This window comes from Alligator mississippiensis, chromosome 14, assembly GCF_030867095.1.
Source record: "Alligator mississippiensis isolate rAllMis1 chromosome 14, rAllMis1, whole genome shotgun sequence".
Taxonomy (NCBI): Eukaryota; Metazoa; Chordata; order Crocodylia; family Alligatoridae; genus Alligator; species Alligator mississippiensis.
The window spans coordinates 6,288,750-6,307,002 of NC_081837.1; the positions used below are offsets into that span (position 1 = coordinate 6,288,750).

General features: G+C 46.6%; 1 long non-coding RNA gene across 2 annotated transcripts in view; it reads left to right on the forward strand.

Annotated features, from left to right (window-relative positions):
• The window catches only part of LOC109284575 (uncharacterized), a 59,667-nt gene that overhangs the window by 21,249 nt on the left and 20,165 nt on the right, over positions 1–18,253 (forward strand). Inside the window, exon 1 of one of the 2 annotated variants that reach the window (XR_002092066.2) lies at positions 7,893–8,085. The exons of the other annotated variant lie outside the window; for it this stretch is intronic. This is a non-coding gene — a long non-coding RNA (uncharacterized LOC109284575). Of the gene's footprint in view, positions 1–7,892; positions 8,086–18,253 lie in introns of those variants that run through there. 2 annotated transcript variants of the gene reach the window in all.

Sequence of the window (18,253 nt, forward strand, 5' to 3'; positions counted from 1 at the left end):
AAATGCATGCATGCGTGCCATGCCCAGCTGGACTCTCTCGGTAGGAAAACTCAGTAGGAGAACAGAATGTAACGAGCCAACTTGGGAGCAGCGATGATTATTTTTGTGAAGAGGGTTCTTGCTGTTCTTTTATTGTAGAAACACCAGTGAGCCATAACATTGCTAGGAGGGAATATGATGTACAAAAAAAAAAAGGGAAAAAAATCCTACTTAAGTCTTGCAAAGCTACAAATAATGCGCTGCGAGACTGAACAACTGAGATGAAAAATAATTGCGCTCCTATTTTTCTCCAGCTTTTCTTATCAATGACTTTATCACCTTTGGTTTTATTTTACACCTTATTTAGACTTTACTGTAATCCCTGCTATTTCACCATTGACACCTCCTTAATACCTTGTCTAACACCTCTGACACCTCTGGCTAATGCCCGTGCCCTTATATAATACAGAACAGCTCCGGCAAAAAGGGGAAAAAATAAAATGGAGAGGGAGAGAAATTATTCAGTGTTCAGCCGCTGTGAATAATAACCGTTGAGAGGAGAGTTGGGGTGAACCTTCCTTGTGTAGCTGAACTTTGATAGCCAGCCACATTCGTCCACATTCAGCCATTTCTTATTAAAGAATTTAATAAGATTTAAAGATTGGAAGGCAAGTGTTATGCTGAGAGAAAGAGAGAGGATTTATTGTGTGAGAGAAACTGCAAACTATAAAGGCTCAACTTAGTGAACTGAAGCAAATTAATTCCTCTTACTTAGACACACTGCGCCAAGTTCAACCCAATTTGAAAATTTCATCCTCTCTCCAGTTCCTGCTGGTGTTAGCAGGTTTAATGCCAAATTTATTTTGATCCCTGAGCACCAGTTGCCACTCGATTAAAGTCTCCCCAGCCTGCCCCAACTCCCCGTCCTCCTTCAAGCCGCGGTTTGCTCCATCCTGTCGAGGCCTTGCTCCCTTTTCGTTGATTTTGGTACTTTCGCTCTTTTTGAAATTGCCTCCCCTTGTAGGGCGCACTAGGAAGGATGCAGTTTTTAGCTAGGCATGCACCTGAAACTTTAGGGTCTCTTTCCACTGCGATAAACCGTCTCTGAACGGACCTCAATGGGTGCGGTCCTGTGCATCGCAGGTGGGAATGCACAAGGCAGGCTTGAACGGGAGGGGGACCTGGTTTTGCAGCTGCTAGATGGTCCTCCAGTCACCGCTCCATCCCAGCTGGAGTGTGGCATCGGACTCAACACCTCATCAGCGTGGAGTTACAATCTCATGTTGGCTCATGTCTCATCAGGTGCCTTTTCTTCCTTTACTGTCCTCCACCTCAGAGTCCAGGAGTAGCTCTTGAATCTCTACAACTCACAGCAATGGGCTAAATCTCATGCTCACCATTTTTTTTCCCCCGATCCTCTGCAAAGCATCTCTTTGGTGTATGTTCACTGGACCACGATGATGATGGGTGAAAATCTGTAGGATGAAGGCTTGCCTCTGTTTCCGACCTGCTGCCAGATACTGGCAGATTTCATTCTGAAGAGCAGAAGAAAACCATTATTTGCACTGAACGCATTTCTCTGGTCCGCCCCGTTGTTGTTGCTCCGTCCTGTATTCTCTGTATGCGGGGTTATGTCGTCCAAGTGAGGAATCTTCTCCATTTATCTTTCCTTGCTAAGATTTGAGCAAGGACCTTTCATAACAATCTTTAATAGCCATTTGTGCATAGAGATGCATCATGCCCCTAATGACATTGGTGCGATATTGGGAATTGCCGTGCCTCCCTGCTTCCAAAAGGTCTCTCCATTCACCGGTAGCACTGTGAGATCGGGCGAGAGCAGCCTTCTGTGCCTTTGAGCTACCTTAAAGTCCACAGGCTGTTCCAACAACTGGTTTTCTTGAGATCCAGATCTTCTCACCCCTTTTTCAGACCCCGGCTGCTAGAAGGCAAGACAGGTGGTACATACTTGAGCAGCAGAAGCGGACAGTGGCTGTTCCTACACGCAGCCACTAGAGTGCTGCAATACTAGAGCGAGCCGCACTGCTTCTCTTCCCAAGTCAGTAATTTCCCCGACGGTAACTCTTTTCCTCTGGATGATCTTCAGCAGGCTTTGTATGGAGCTGAATTTGTTTTTGGCAGCATGACCTGGAAGAACTCAGACTTGCAACCCAACCGCTAGAGATAAAACAGCAGTGCATATTTTTTTTTTTGCTCTCATTTCAAAGCCTAAAGACTATTGCTACATTACCTAGATTTAACTACCCATTAAGCAAACTATATCTCTAAAGCAAGGGATACAGCAGCTTTATTATAAGTTTATTACATGCTAATTCAAGCAAATAAATTTGCTCCAGCTGTGGAGCAAAAGAGATTAATAACCTCGAAGATCACTTTGCTGCTTTGATGAGTTTCTTGAACAGAGTGGAGTATATTTAGGAAGAGCAACTAGATTAGTCAAAACCCCCTTTAATTATTAGTGACACTGTGCAAACTGCTTCGTATGAGTGGAATACCAACTACTTAACTCCCTGACCTTATTATTCAAATAAACACTTCTTATTATAGCAACATGACTTGCTCGTCAACACATCAAATCAACTGCCTCAGTGGTGGATTTGAATGTCCCCGCTGTGTCAGCAGAGAGCATACGGACTTCATTAAGAGTATAATAGCCTTAAAGGTGCAGTCCCCTTTTTTAGTAATAATTTAAGGGCCATTATGTGCCCTGGAATGAACAGAATAGCGCACTTAAAATAGTCAGGAATGTGAAAGCCATTGAATGCCTAGGGTGTCTGAGATGGATTTTATTACCTATTTAGTCTCCCTTTAAGAATACATTGTGCTGTGATGTTCATTCTGGGACCTTCCGAATTTACTGTCGCCATCACTGGCTTAAAAACGTCTTCAATGAGCGTGTTTTGCTTCTGGGTTTTTGTTTTGCAAAATGTGCCTCTGCCTGGGGGGGCTGGGGTGGGTGTGCATATTGCTTGTGTGATTCCTAGTGACATTAGCAAGCAGGGAGGAGATAACGACAGCGTCTATAGAAAAGTGCAATGGGCTGCTCACCCTCTCGGGCGGAAACGGAGCACAGATGGGAGGAAAAGAGCTGGTCAGATGTTTCTTTGATGTAAAAGATTGGGCTTTATGATACGGTTCGACGTTCAGACAAATACACTTTTAGTTTTATCCATGGAAATCTCTCCGTGAAAATGCCTAAGTAACCGGTTTCCCAACCAACTTCAGTAAAGATGTTTCAGTAGCCTTAGTGCTGCTCAGCTGGACTTGGACAGCTCGACGTCCAGTTTTTCTTCTGTTGCATTAGGCAGAAACTTTCTGGTGTAGAGGGGCTTTCAAATCCCTTTAGGGCAAGTAGATGGAGCCCCCGAGCCACTCCAGATCTGAGCTCTGAACTTCAGCCTCGTCCCATAGGATGGATTTAGGAGGGTCCGGATGGGATGCTCTGATTTCAGGTTTGGGTACAGCATGTGCAGATTGCAATCTGGGATTCCCGGGTTGGTCGTACATCTGTTGGAAAAGATGTACCCCACCTGAACAAACAGTGCCGTTCCTCTGTGTTCGAAACCTGTTGGGTTTTGGGTTTTTTTAAAAAGAAACGGGCCCCGAGTGTCTTTGGTACATTCCCGCTATGATTATGAAGGCCGAATGCATTTTCTTGCCCTCGGGATTTTTGCTTAGTCTCCTCTTTCTCCTCCCTAAAAAGAAATGAGCCCTTTTCCCCCCTCAGCTTCTATTGTATGTAGAGCAAGCAAAAATGATGTATTAAATACAGCCTGTGCCGAAGCTCTGAATCAAATCAATTCTTTTTTGATTCCTTGAGCTTTTGAATTTTCAGCCCTGCTGAAGAATTGTTAGCAGAAGAATGGGGCTGAAGGAGCAATCCCTTTGTATCACTATTGACTCAATTATTTTGCCTCTTGATTTTCTATGAAACGGGCCAGAATGCCGCGCTGATACGCTGATTGCTAATGGCAGGGCATTGTTAAGCGTCATGTTTGAAGGCCCTAAGTGGAATACCTTCATCATTTTTCGTACAGGCTGCATTTGGGGGCCTAGTTTTATTTTGATTGATACAAACTGTAATGCACAGAAGGATGTGCAGGACAAGCTTTTAACCAGGAGCTGCAAGAAATACGCACTGCTGTGTTGTGAGCCGGCTTCACAAAGAAAGGTCACGCGTTGTCACTCCCCGTCTGTTACATCGGCGACCTTACTTTGTTTGACCTAGTTGCACTAATACGCTCAGAGTCACATGACTCTCCAAAGAGCCAATGAGGTGCGTCTCCTCCATGCTTCTGATCAATACGTCCGCCACGGTGTATTCCACAGCGGTTGCATTTACACAATGTCATTGACTATCAATATTGACAGCTGCACGCTTGTTCTTCGTCCGGGAGCGTGCTGTCAGTTATACGATTATTAATGCTACAGCTGCCGCCCAAACTCGGTGTTTTCAGCCATCTTCTGGGTTAATGGCGACTTTGTCATTTATCAGCAAGCGTGGTGCATTGTGCATCCTACTGGCAAAGCTGAATGCCATGCTTCTGTGCGCCTCTCTCGTGCAGCCTCCGCTCCCATTAAATTTGGATGGGAGTTGAATGTGCTCGGCACCTCTCTGCATTGAAGACCTGTTGCCCTGTTTGAAACTGCTGAGAGTCTGGGGCATTTGGGTATTTTTTCCGAAGTCCCTAAGCAGGCAGTCATATCAGCCCGACGCTTCTAAAACACGATTTTATCTCAGGCCATAAACTATTTTTATACCGAGTTGGGAACAGGTATATAGGAAACCACAGCTGTAAGTGGCCAACTGGGGGCAGGTGATACTGAGCACTTAAAGTGATTTGAGATTATAAAAATACTTCACGCTGGATGTGGAAGGTGCATTTAGATGCTGGGGGAGGACCTCCGCCCACCGCTATCTGGATTTAAGCTGCAACCTATCTATTCAGCAAACTAACGGCACGTCATTTATGAGCCTGGTCTGCCAAGGTAATGAATGGTGCCAGGTTGAAAGTGTCAGGCCCTCGGTTGCATACTATATTTTCATCGTATTCACAGATCCAAGGAACTGGGATGTTGCTAGGTCTCGGGGATGCTTTATGGTATCCTGTAACCTAGGATAACTGAGGCAGGAGCCCGCTAGGAAGGGGAAAGTGTTGTATTATAGAACAGGTTGCGTAGGCTCTCACCGGGGGCAGGTTTTCTAGGAGACGGCTGGCTTTAGCATCCCCTCCACCCTCCTCACCTGTGGGCCATAAGCGCTTGGATTTCCAAGGCTGCGTCTGTATGGTAGTCTTGTCATCCCTGCTGGCACTGCCCTCGGGAACACCGCGCTGCTCCAGAAGCAGCGTGATTCCCTCCGTGTACCCGTGGGCTGATGGTCACAATTAAGTGGCAGTGTCAATTAACCCAGCTCGAGCTAATGAACTGCTTGCATAGCCCCAGGGGCATTTTTTCCAGAGCAGTCTTCTGGTGTTGAGGTTCAGGTCCAGTATCTGTCCTTGGACAGGCTCACACAGGTCCCACCAAAGCCAACAGGTGCAACTAGAGCCACCTCATACAACTGGATGAGTACAACCCAGCTTGGCGCACTGGACGAAGCAGAGGCGTTTTGTGTCGGGAGCTCCCAGGCTCTGTCCCTGGCTCACTGCAGGGCGCTGATCAAGTTACTTTCATCTCTTTGCCTTTGCTTTCTCATCAGCAAACATGGGTAAAAAAGAGGCTCGAGCCACACAAATTTGGGACAGCTTGCTTCTTAGGTGCAGGCCTGTGGTTGTAAAAAGAGTGAGTAGTTGTAATTGCACCTCGTTGGGTACGGAAATGATAGACGCAACGCATAGAAAGTACTCTGAATCCTTGGATGAAAGGAAGAACCGAGTGTTAGTGTGCAAAGCATTATTATTAATGTCTCAAGCAACCTGCAGATCCACTTTTCCTTCTTTATTAAAGTCGCTGCTGTTTATATCAGCCTCTGAAATGGTTCAGTAGCAGTTAGATGTAGAAAAAACCCCAGTAACGCCCTGCAATGCATAGTCTGAAAGGAGCAAACCGAGGCACAGGACACAGCGCCCGAGGAAATGGATGAAATCAGTGGTTTAATGTTTTTAGCACATGGCAATTAGAAAATTTGAAAGAAAACCTGAATGTTAGGTTACGCTGAAGAGGGAGGTGGCCTCTGCTTAGGGCAAACGAAGGCTTTCTAACACATAGTTACTGAGCTGTCTTAGACAGGCGGAATAAGGGGTTCCTGTACCCAACAGACTGTAAAGGCTGCTTGGGAATCGTTACATCTGATTGTGCCTGTGACACATTGATTAATGGGACCTGCCCGTGGAGTGCACGCTGACACGACAACCGGAAGCCCGGGACCTGTATGCTTCAGTCGAGACTGGTGCCTCGCGGGTGTCTTGCAAATCAGCAGACCCCAAAGGTTTGTGTTAGCTATCCATGCTGCACTGATCACTTTGGAGGAGTATGCTGTTGTTTAAAAGTGGACCTTGTTAGTTGGCATCTGCCTGAAACCAAGCTGTGCCTGGACTTCTGACCGGTGTTGGAGTCCTATGGTAATCGCAGACTCCTCCTTTGTGGCTCGAAGCAACCCTCCGAGGAGCTGCCCTGTTTGCACAGAAACTTTCCAGCTAGTTGTGCAAAATAAGCTCTGCTGATTGCACTGAAAGGCTGCCCAAGGACGGGCACCTCCATGAACACGGATGGCAAAGGTGTGTTCAGTCAGTGGGCTTCATTAAAATGGTTAAATACCAGCTCAGAGAAGTTTATAGCATTATGTTCATCCACTGAGACAGCCGCGGTCCCACGCGGGGCTCAGTGCTTCATTCTGGAGCGCTTTCAATAACTTCTCAATTCTCTTGTCTTCCCAAACTGGAGTACCCATAGACATATGGACCCATATGGAGTACCCATAGACATTAACCTTCCAGCACTCCCACCGTAGTCAATAGAAGGGGTCAAGGTAAACCCGAGAGAAACTGCTTTTTGGTCTTTGATTTGCATTAGTGGTCACAGTGGACCCCAGCAGAAAGAGAGAGACCCTGGAGATTGTTTTAGAAAACCTCACTAGAGACGCAGCCGGTTTTAATTTGGCACAATGTTATGGCAACTTAAGCAGCTTAATTAAAAAAAATGTTATCGGCTTGGTATCTGAAGACCTGATCTCCCCCTGACTCCTTCCTGACCCTTTTCCATACTGTCTGCCACAATTAAATGCTATCACAGATGCAGGGGAGCTTTTGGTAGATTACTAATTTATGTAAAAATTGAACACACACTGTGCATGGGAGGAGCGAGGGGTGGGGGGAATATGAAGATACTGAGTAGCCTCCATAAACAGCTGCTTCACAACAGTGCAAGAAGGGCTGAGAATTTCAAAGCTTAAGAGAGTTAGGTGTGCACTCCATCTCCCATTGTAAGGGCTTGGGAGTTGAGTGCTTAATTCACTTAGGCCTCTTTTGGCAATCCAAGCCTGAGTATGTCAGAGCATTGGATCTTGCAGCCTGCTCCATGCTACAGGACCCCTGCTGAGGCACGCAGGTTGGCACTGGGGTCCGCTCACGTGGAGCATCTCGCACAATCCCGGAGGATTTACGTTGTGCACCCTTATAAAGAGGCTGAAACGTATATGCTGCAGCCTCTGCATCTTTCCCCGTCAATTTAGTAACTCCCTGCCCTTGCCGGACGGAGCCGAGAGCCCTCGCCTCGGATTTATAGCTCAGGCTGGATATTCCTGATGTAAATCTGTCTGCTCCAGGGTAAAATGGAACTTGTGCCCATTGTAAAGCAAACAAGAAAAAATGTACTGCTTTGGTGAAGCTTTTGCGATACAAATCGTGGCAGAAGCTGGGAGAAGCTTCTTCCCTGCAGGGGGAGGGCAATGAAACAGATTTTTTTTCCCTTCTCTCCAGTTTCGCAAACTGAACCGAGAGCCCAGATCCCCAACTGAATACATCACTAGGCTGAAAACTGGTGCCCGTTAAACAAAACACGTGCCTCCCTCGCTTGCCTGCAGCGTCTCAGCTCGGAGTTCCTTGCTTTCAGCGCTACTGCTGAGGACTTCTCCCGTGGTAAAGGCTGGTAAGGAATGTATTTTTGGCGATAGCAGTGCTGTAGGACCACAGAAACCTGGGGGACCTGAACTTGGCTCTTGGCGAGTGAAAAGCATTTCAGTTCCTCTTTTTCTTTCAATATCTGCTGTCTGTAACATTGAGCATCCCCAGCACTGACTGTTTCTTATGCAGCCAAGATAAGCTACTCTCAGCTGTGGGTCATGGACAACTTTCATTTGGGGCTTGAGCAAAGCTGTGAGAAGGAGGGGATCGGTTGCTTCTAGGTTTAGCACATGCCTAGCAATAACCCTCTTTGCCTGTCTGATTTGTCCGTAGACATGACACCTGGTGCTGGGCTTCCTCAAACCAGGCATAACGTGGCTAAGTCCCAACTTGGGAGGGGGATCTCCCCATCAGGTCACCGAGGTGGGTGGTGATTGCAGAGCTATCCTCCGTGATCGGCAGTACCCTAATGACCATGTGTCTTGCGCTGCTATGGCAACTTCTTTCGGATGAGACCTAGAACCGAGCTCTTCGCTCTTTATGGTCACTGATGACTCCACGGTACTTTTCATAATACTAAAGGTTTCCTGGTTGATTGCCAGGTTAGAGACTTTAAGTTTTGCCTTCCTAAAGTCCACGTGCCCTCTTGGTTTGCAATGATCCTTCACTTCCTTTCCTAACCATTTTGTAGAGTCTTGAGTTTTGTCTTAGAGCAATAAACAAAGAGTATATCCCTTTACAAAAGGATTTAGTGCACCTTTGGGAATAAAAGGTAGTATGCTGAATTTGAAATGAGCATAACCAGACCAGTGTTTTAGCCCGTGCCTCTCTGAGGCTTGGGATATTGCGTCTGTGCTTCCATCCCTTTAGGTCTGGGGAGGGAATATCATCATCTGTCCGTGCTTGTCATAGCTGCTTAAATGCAAAGAAAAGAGAGAGAAAGGAATTGTCTACAGAATGCTCTACCGAAAAGGAGAAGCGCTGCTGGGTAAATTTAGCCTTCTATTTCAGTAACACTTGAAAACACCTTCAGTGCAGAGCTGTCAGGGTAAAAAAAAACAACCCAAAATCAATATGAAATGATGATTTCAATTGGGCCCATTTTCAAAGCTGTCAGGAGTTGCAAGTGAAGTGCAGTAACCAGAAAGGAACAACACTTTTATTCAGACTTCTCTAAAGGGTCCAGTTTTCTAAGAGATGCAACTTTTTTTTTTGCCTTTACAAGAGGAGGATGCGGGTGGAAAAAGCGTTAATCTTTGAGTGAAAGGGTTTTTCTTTTTAATTCTTTTCCTTCCAGACCTTTTTTTTTTAGCAGCCAGAAAGCTTCATCCCCCCCCAAAGCCACATTGGCTTCAATGGCACAGTGTATTGGTCACTCGAACGCCGTCCCCGCTTTCAAGCGAGCAGTGTTCGAAGGAAAGCAGAGAATTAACCAAGTTGTTCGGTAGGCGTATTCCTCTTCTCTGTCGCCAAGTGATCCTGGGCTCTCCAAACCGCGGCATCACAAAGATCGCTTGACTAGCAGGTATAAACAAGCACCATGGAGCAGATAGTTTGGGAAGATTTCATCTCTTCCCTTATGCAATCAGAAGAACAACACCGCCAAAGAGATGAGCTCATGAATCTGTGCAGTCAGCCCTGCTTGGATCCCATGGCTGGGTTAAATGTCTAGAAGGTACAGCCATACCTATCACGAGGAGGCATAGACATCCTAATAATCCTTGAGTGTTGAGCCAAATGGAAACTTGCAGCTCTTAACTGGATAGCAGTAGCCTTTCTGAAACAGGCACTGATGTATTAACTTTAAAAGAAACTAGGCTCATCTTATCCAATTTGACAAACCATACGGTACATCTTTGTAAAATTACAGTGTAAGAGAGCACGGCAACTGCCTCTCCCTGACACTTTCTTATTTTCCAATACAGCAGCAGACTTCAGTGCCCTTGTCACGTTGGTTAGCCAGTAGTTGTTAAGAATGAAATAAACCCAGTATTGGCTTCTCATTGAGTGTGGCAACCTTGAGTTATGTAGGAACATGCTGTTATCTTCTGAAGAGCAAAAATTGCATTAGTTTAGTATTAAAATGATTCCTGACCCCTGGTATATTGGTTTGAGGCTGGCACGTTTGAAAGAAAGGGGGGAAAATCTAGGTTATTATTACTCCTACAGAAAAAGAGATAGTAGGTTAGAGTAATGGCAAAGAGGAGTTCTCAGAGCTCTAGTCTATCAGTCGAAGAGACATTTTTCAGGAGAGTGCGTGCAAGTATCACACATGTAAAATGCTACTTCTGGTTGAGTAGCATCTTCCTCCATGAGTAAAGAAAGCCATTAAGGGGTCTCCCTTCTGTATTAAGTTCTCTCCTAGAAGAAATGATCATTAGTTTTATAGGGTGGTCTGGCAATACAGTCTGTGCTAGCTTTCTTCTTCCAGGCAGTCAACTCTAATTAACATCTCTGCATTACCTACACAATTGTATTGTCGCAATCCGTGCCCACCTGCAATATCTGCAGTTCTTCGCGCCACTCAAAACATGGCCCTTTGAACTTGACAGTTCAAACCAGAAGGGGCCCTTGGATCTTCCTCCCTGGAAGAACACAGGCTCCTGGCATTTGAATAAAAGGAGAGTATCTCCTTGTATTTAGCATCCTGGTGAGGACGGTGGTACCCATCAGTGTCATCACATCCCACCTAAATCAGGCTGTGTTGTAATGAAAAGCTAGTGCTACCGCATAACCCAATGAATGAATCTCCTAAGATCATCTTTTTTTAATGTATGTACTTCCGACACATAAGAGAAGGAACAAAATAAATACAGCAAGTAAATACAATTACTTCTGCGCAGTGTAATTAAAATGGTTATCCTCAGGATAGCAGCTTATTAAGCAAACCACAGTAGTTGCAAAGGCAGGCATCACAATGCACACACGAGGAAGCAGAAAGCCAGCAACAGGAAAAAAAATGGCAGGGTTAAAAAGGTTATTTATGAGTCAAACAAGTATCTGTCCAAAATTGGAAATCCAGCCAAAGGGAAGTCAGTGGAATGGAGGCAAAGCCAGGCCTCCTGAAGTGTTAGCTGGGAAGGAGGAGAGCGAAGAGGTGAGCAGGAAAGCAATTGTTCAGCGAATAAAAAGGAATTTTTTAAGGACATCGGAAGCAGGAAGGATCCATCGGCCCACAAGTTTTTGGGGACAATGGGGAGCCACCAAGGAAGGGAAGATGTTTGCACGGTTAGCCGAACACCGCTCTTCCCAGCTCCTTGAGAGACGAGTCCTCTGCTTAATACCGCCTTGAAGGGGATGACTCATGGAAAGAGGGACCGTTCGCATGGATAATGATTTGCGAGCGCCAGGTCTGTAAATGCTCCTCAAAGTACTGGAGCTACATCCAGGCAAGCTGACTAGATCTCTCTGAACTTCTGCCTTGTCTCTCTCTCGTCTCATGCCTCATGGGTGTTGCTCCCAGAGGCCAATTTGACCCACAGCGCTGCTTGATTTGAACCCTATTAAGAAAGCAATGAGCAGAGACCAACTACCGCAATCTTTATTCTGACTCGCTTGCATAGCCCCCTCCTCCCCCCCAATGTTTATTTAAACTAAATTTGATTGCATACTTCCTATGTGAGAGCTCTTTAGGTTCCAGTCACTGCTGTGTTTTAAATTAGTGGAAAATAAAAGATTAAATGCTTGTGTGAAATCAAGACGCCAAGGTGCCCCAAAGTGACTGCAGAGATAATCACCCCAAATTAGCCAGACAATATCCACACACACACAAAAACCACCTAAATTACAGGAAGAGGGGGAGTGTGCTATTACACTCATAGCATTAATGAATATTTCACTTATCGGTAACAGCGTGGCAAGCATAGCGGGCCTGCTACATCCGTAAAATTATTAATATTGCGAACAGTGTCATTCTCTATTTAGAAAACAACGAAGTAAGGGATTTAATTATAAAGGGTAAAAATAGATATGGTATTTGTGGTTCCAAGGACTTGAGTCCGACGTTGATGCGACGGACGGAGCCCGACGAATAGCTGCGTGCGTGCGGGGTGAGGAGGGCAGGGGGAGAACCCACAACACCGGTGAACTTAGCAGCTTCGCCATAAATCTTCAGGAAACTCAAACAGCCATTAATGTTTGTAGACACTTTAAGTGATGATTTCATAATCGCTGCAATCTATCTGTGGCTCGCTATAGATGAGGGTCGTTCGGTTAATGCACGTTTCAGTCTTCATTGCCTTTTTAACTAGTTTTTAATCAGTAATTATTACCGAGCTGGAATGGTATGCATACTCCTTTTCGCTCTCTCCCCGGAAGAGTGCCAGTCAATATGTCATGTCAATTAGTGTGCGATGCGTGGGCTGGCAGGAAGCGCTAGAACTGTTGCTAACAAAGGGCAGCTGGATAACTAGCCTGTCTGTCTGTCTGATCCGCTTTGCAAAAATCCTTCCCCCTCAGCTCTGCCCAGGCGTCTGGGGAGACAGGACCACAATGACTCTAAATTACATAAATCAACTAAAATCCATCAGAAGGGGTTTTCTTGCAGCAAAATGTTTTCGAATTCGGCTGAAAATACGGTGCTGCCTGTCGCTTTGCTGCTTGGGTGGTCGGATGTACATTGGGAGAGCACGGCGGTGTGTTAAATCACGTTGGCTAACAGGTCTTTGCCCCCAACAGCACCATGGACCTCGCATAGAAAAGGCACCTTGGTACCTCCGGATGGGTTTGGTGGTTGCAGTCCTCCCCGCTCTTTGCTTGGGCAGGTATAAGTGGCAGCCAGAAGCTCTGCTGAGTGCTTAGTGAGAGAAGAGCTGCAGCAGCTCATCAGTGGTGAGGTGAGCAGTACAGCGAGCAAAATTTCTCTGAGATCCCAAGAGAGCATGGGAGCATCTTAAAAACTCTCTAAGTCTTTTAAGAGTCTCCCCTGATAACTCCCGATCTACTGTTCCAGACTGTAGGTCTTCCTTGCAAGAGAGGCGCAAGCCTTTTATGCAGAGCCTGGAGGAAAGGACTCATGCAGCAGCTTGAGTCGCCCTCTGTGGCTATTAATTACAGTTGTCCTTAACAAACTAGAGCATTTGCTTGGTTTAATACCGTCATGTATTTTGAAAACCCACAGAGGCTGGCGACATCTGAAAGTGCGTCACCACAGCAGGCTCCCAGAGATGTTCGTGCCAGTGGGTGAGTGATGGAGAGCCTGCCCTTCGGAGGTGCTGCTTCCCCGTTGCTCCTGCCATCCTCAGCTGGACCTGGGTGTGCACTGTCCTCTGACAATCAGGTCTCTCATTGATTCTTCTTTGCACGGTGCCCAGCTCACTTGGGCTCTGAATCACGACTGCAGCGCCCAGGTGCTAGCCCGCTCCAATTACATCTGATCCAAATGAGGCGAGGAAGCACTTACTTTTCAATGCTTCTAATGCAAAATGCTCTGCTAGAGATGGCAAGAAAGCAGCAGAGAGCTGGGAGAAGTGGGCCTTGTGTCTCTGGGGGGAGGCGTGTGCACGGTAGCTTAGCTGGCCGTGTCTTTTCTCAGTTTACAAGAAACTCCAAATCGAGATCTTACCCGTTCAGTCGTACTCGGGCACTTTGGAGTCATACCCTTTGAAACGGGGAGAAGTTTGATTGTCACCTGTTCAGTAGCTGAGCCGTTTCCTGTGACGAATCCACATGCCGGGCAACTTTTAACCATCCAAAGCTCCAGCTGGACTCATCCCCATTATTCTCTTCGTACCATTTGCAGCTTGGACTGATCTTTCCCCGCTCCTGTGGATGACGGCTGGGGGAGGTGGGGAAGGTCGGTGCATTTTTGCAGGTGTTTCATTTGCACTACTCTCTCCTGCTAATCCCGTAGCTGCTTCCTCTCACTGTCAGAGGGGAAGGATATTACGTGACCCCTCATGAATGCTTTCAGAGTTTCCTTCTGACGGGCCCCCAAAGGAGGCACAGAGAAAACTCTGCAATGGCTCTCTTGCGTAATAACCCAGTTGAGGAAGTGCCCATTAATGAGAGACTGAGCATATGAAAAAAAAAAATAGCATGCTATTAACAACTGCCAGTGTTGACCAGAAGAGCCTCCTTTGAGGCTTTAGGCAACATTTAGGTTTCAGCAAAGGGAAAAGCAGTCTTAGCGATTCCATTACAGTCACTTTTGACTGTTCAGCAGCCACAGTCCGCGCAAGTGTGACCACGTTTTATTTTTGTTTTACTTAATGTCACACTCCTGAAAGGCACGGGGGGACAGCTATCTTTTAAAAGCTATTTTGAAGAGATTTCGGTGGGAGGCAGGTGCTTAGAAAATCCTATTAGGGTTTCTGTCTGCCACTTTAGACACCTAAATGTCCTTCAGAGTCTGGTCCTGGCTTACCTGCCCAAGAGGATAGCCTTGTATTTACCCCATGGCTTGGCACTGTCCCGACAGTGTGAGTCCAGGCTTCTGGTTGCTACTTCCACCCAAATCTGGAGAGAGGCTTGTAAGGAGGCAACTCGCCCACCTCTAGGATGCATGTGCTCAGACATACCTAGAGCAAGAAGCGGCGGACTCCACCCTACAGGACCTGCCCTCCCTTTTGAAGCCGTTCATGCCCAGCATCCTTAAAAATCCCTACAAACAGGTGCAGGCCATCTAACACTAGCAAACAGCTCTACAGGAGCAGAGCAACCTGGATGTATAGCTCAGTGGTCGTATGCAAGCCGATGGGAAAGCTAGCAGCTACAAGGGTGGGGAGCGGGAATTAGCTACCAGGTCCTGGGGTTACGTTCAAGGCACGATGACCAAGAGCAGGTTGTGCTTGCAAACAGCCTGAGGTTGATGGTTAGGCCACTCGCTTCTGGTCCAGGAGGCAGGATTCCCTTCCCAGTTGCTGTACTGACTTCCTCTGTGACTGTGGGCAAGTCGCATAAGGCACGGACAATGGAAACCGTTACACTATTGGAAAGCAGGGGGGCATATATGTGTGATATGGGGGGACTTTCCTCTTTTGGGTTGATTTGTTGTAACCGTTTTGTGCCTCTGCCGTATCCCACGCTACATGGAAACTAAACCGAGGGTAACACAGCAGCTGTTTTATTCCAGTGTGGACGTAAACCAGTCACAGTCGATCAGCCGCCGACTATTCAGGTGTGGTCATTCCTTTCTTCCCACAGCAGTAGTCTCTCCAGAGGCATAGTCTGTAGTATTTAGTGCCTTTGTGCCCCAAAGATGGGGGTCATACTGGTCTTCCTTATAGGCATATTAATGATTGTGAAATCCACTGGGAACTTGGTTAGGCATTTGTGAGCATCCTTAGCCAGTGAGTACAAAAAAACCCGTGAAAAATGCCTTGAATAAAAGTAGTAGTGTATGCCAGGGCATTAAAATGCCTGCTCTGACTACACAAGGTGAGGACGGGCAGTTGCCTCTGTTAGCTGATGGAGAAATAAAAGGCTTTCTTTAGAGGAAGAAAGCATTACCTGCTCCTGAAAACAGATGCTACATCTGACTGAGCGGTGCGTTGCTAAAGGGGCAGAAAGCTTAAGTGAGGGAGAATTGCAGCCACGTGCCATAAAACTGTATTCACAGGCTAGTGTCAGGGTTAAGAAGCTCTCGAGGACTGGAGCGGTTATCCTGCACTCAGGACGCCAAGGGTCCCTTGCAGGAGGCTCAGCTGTGGAGGTAGAGCATGGAGTAGGTGATCTCTCTTCTCATACATTTGCCTCCATGCCCCTTTTTAAAACATTTCCTTTGTCACTGAAGAGAGGTAATACCCTGATGTTTTGCATGGGGTGGACCGGGGCTTTCAAGATGTGACCGTTGCACGAAGGCTGATTGGAGGTGCATCCTGTTGGTTATTTTGTGCTGCGCAGCTCCCTCCCCGTCTCCTGCACAGAAACCGTAGACGCGTTGCGGCTCTTGCTCTCGGAGCGTGGTTCTTTCACTCAAGCTGCGGAGGTCCCTGGGTCAACGCTTGTCTTCAATAAAATGGTGTCCATCGCACAGGCGCAGCAGACCTTCTCGAATAGATGAGGGGTAAGGATTCAGAGAGCCCTCCAAGGTGCCTTTAAAGCTAGGGACTTGCACCGTACAAGTGCACGATAAGAGTTATTTATACACTCAGTATATGTTTGAGCAAGCAAGAGGGAAAAGCATCTGTTCACACCCAAGCTTCTTCTACGTGCGTATACTTGCCCATTTACACACAGGCACAATATACCTGAATCCCACGGAAATAAGCCGCGGGTCTTCGTACAGCAAGCTCCAACGTGGCCATCTGCGGCGTCCGACTGACCTGACCCTGGGCACAGAGCATCTCTAGGGCTAAGAAGTGGCGAAGAGATGTCTAAACTCCCCAGTACTACCAAAAATGTGGGTTAACAGAAATAAACTAAAAGAAGAGCCAGAGAGGATCCTTATGGTGCTATTGCCACAATACGCAAGAAACAAAATCTGTGAGAATATGACATAAACAGCTTCGGTGCATAAAAAGGATCTGTTTACAACAATGTGTCTGTCAACACAAGAGGAAGGGCTCCTTCTGGCCTTTACAGATGGCTCTCCAACACACGATAACAAATTTACAAGATAACAAAAAAACATGCCGCTTTAAAATGGAAATGAGCGGCAGCCCTAATGATTGGATTTGACTAACGGAGCAGCTATTTTTCAGAGATGCCAGGCAGGGATTCCTCCTAGATCAAAGTTTCCATAAGCAGGCGATGTGGGTTTCCAGGAGTATCACAGGACCACTGTGACGCGTCTGCCCAGAGTTAGGTCTTTGGAGGACTGGGCAACTGAACAAAGGTGCACACTCCTTTTTAAGCATAACCTTGCAACTGGTTGCATGCCAAGCGAGCTCCAAATATCAAGCTTCTAGCTGTGTTATCTGGGTATAATGAAGCGCAAGTCATGATATTGGCTTGGAGTACACAAGTGTTGGGTTCTTTGGATAAGTCACCTGGTTTTTGAGCTGGTAGGATGCACTCACTTGTATGAATGAGAACTCGTGCTAGACCAACTAGATGTCTGCAAAAAAACAATTGCTTTCATTCCTTTAAATCTTTTTTTTTGCAAAAATCTCGTCGGTCTAATAAAAGATATCACCTCAACCATGAGTTCTGGTTCCTTTTGCCTCTGGACCAATACGGCTACAACCTGGATACCTGACTCATTTATATGAGGTTTTTCTCAGGAGCTTGCGGGCTCAGAAGAAGCCTGTTCTTTTGATGGATGCTGAGCATCTTGTGCAGTTGCACAATGCCTGGATCTGGCTCCTCTAGAAACCCACCGAATGTTGTGAGGGCAAACCATAAGCGGGTACTACTAAGAGCCTGTAGAAATCTTGACCCATATACAGCCAAGGAACTCTACATATATTATGCTTGGGCTGTGCTAATATCCTGGTCCTTATTCACTGTGCTGTGGTTTAGGGAAGACACTGAAGAGCAGCAGGAGTGCTTAAGCTGTTTTCAGACGAGGGCACCGTCTCAGGTTCTGCTCAGCTCCCAGTTGGAAGGCAACCTTTGCAAGCGCAAGGGCTAGAAATATAATTTTAAAGTGAAAGCTGAGCTTCTGGGGGAGTTGATGGCATTTGCCTGGGAAAACTGCCAACTCCCCACAGGTGAGTGCGCAAGAGGATTTGTCAAGCCTTGCAAATAGCGTAATTATGCAATTAACTGATATGCAATTAACCAGGGTAGAAGTGCCGGCAATCTAATGGGGTCAGACTGGGACTGCGCGAATCTTACTGGAGATGGGCACAATGAAGGGTGGCTACAATTGGCTTTGCGTAACAAGAAAAGCAAAATTAGGGATGATACGGAGCTATGCCTCATTTTATGAGCTAGAGAAGGGCCCTTCTTATTCAAGCACATGCTGTGTGGCTCTTGTTAGTTCAGATACAGGGCCTGTTCTGGAGATGTGCTGACCTGTCAAAGCCCAGCTTGTGTGCATTTCAGTCCCATCTCCCCCTCGTATAAGTGAACGATGCAGCGCGGCTTTCCAGGAAACAATATGTATGGTTGGTGATGCGGGCAGCAGGTGGTTAATGAGGTGTGTCCATCACTGCATCCTTTTTTAAAAATGTTTTAATGCAACTATGTGCTCAAAAAGATCTGTGCGCCAGCGTCATTTTTTAATTGGGAGAAGTCTCAAGGCCAGCCTTTTTCCTGGGCGTGCTCAGCTGACAGCGAGGCAAAGCGCCTGTAAGCAAGCAGGCGCA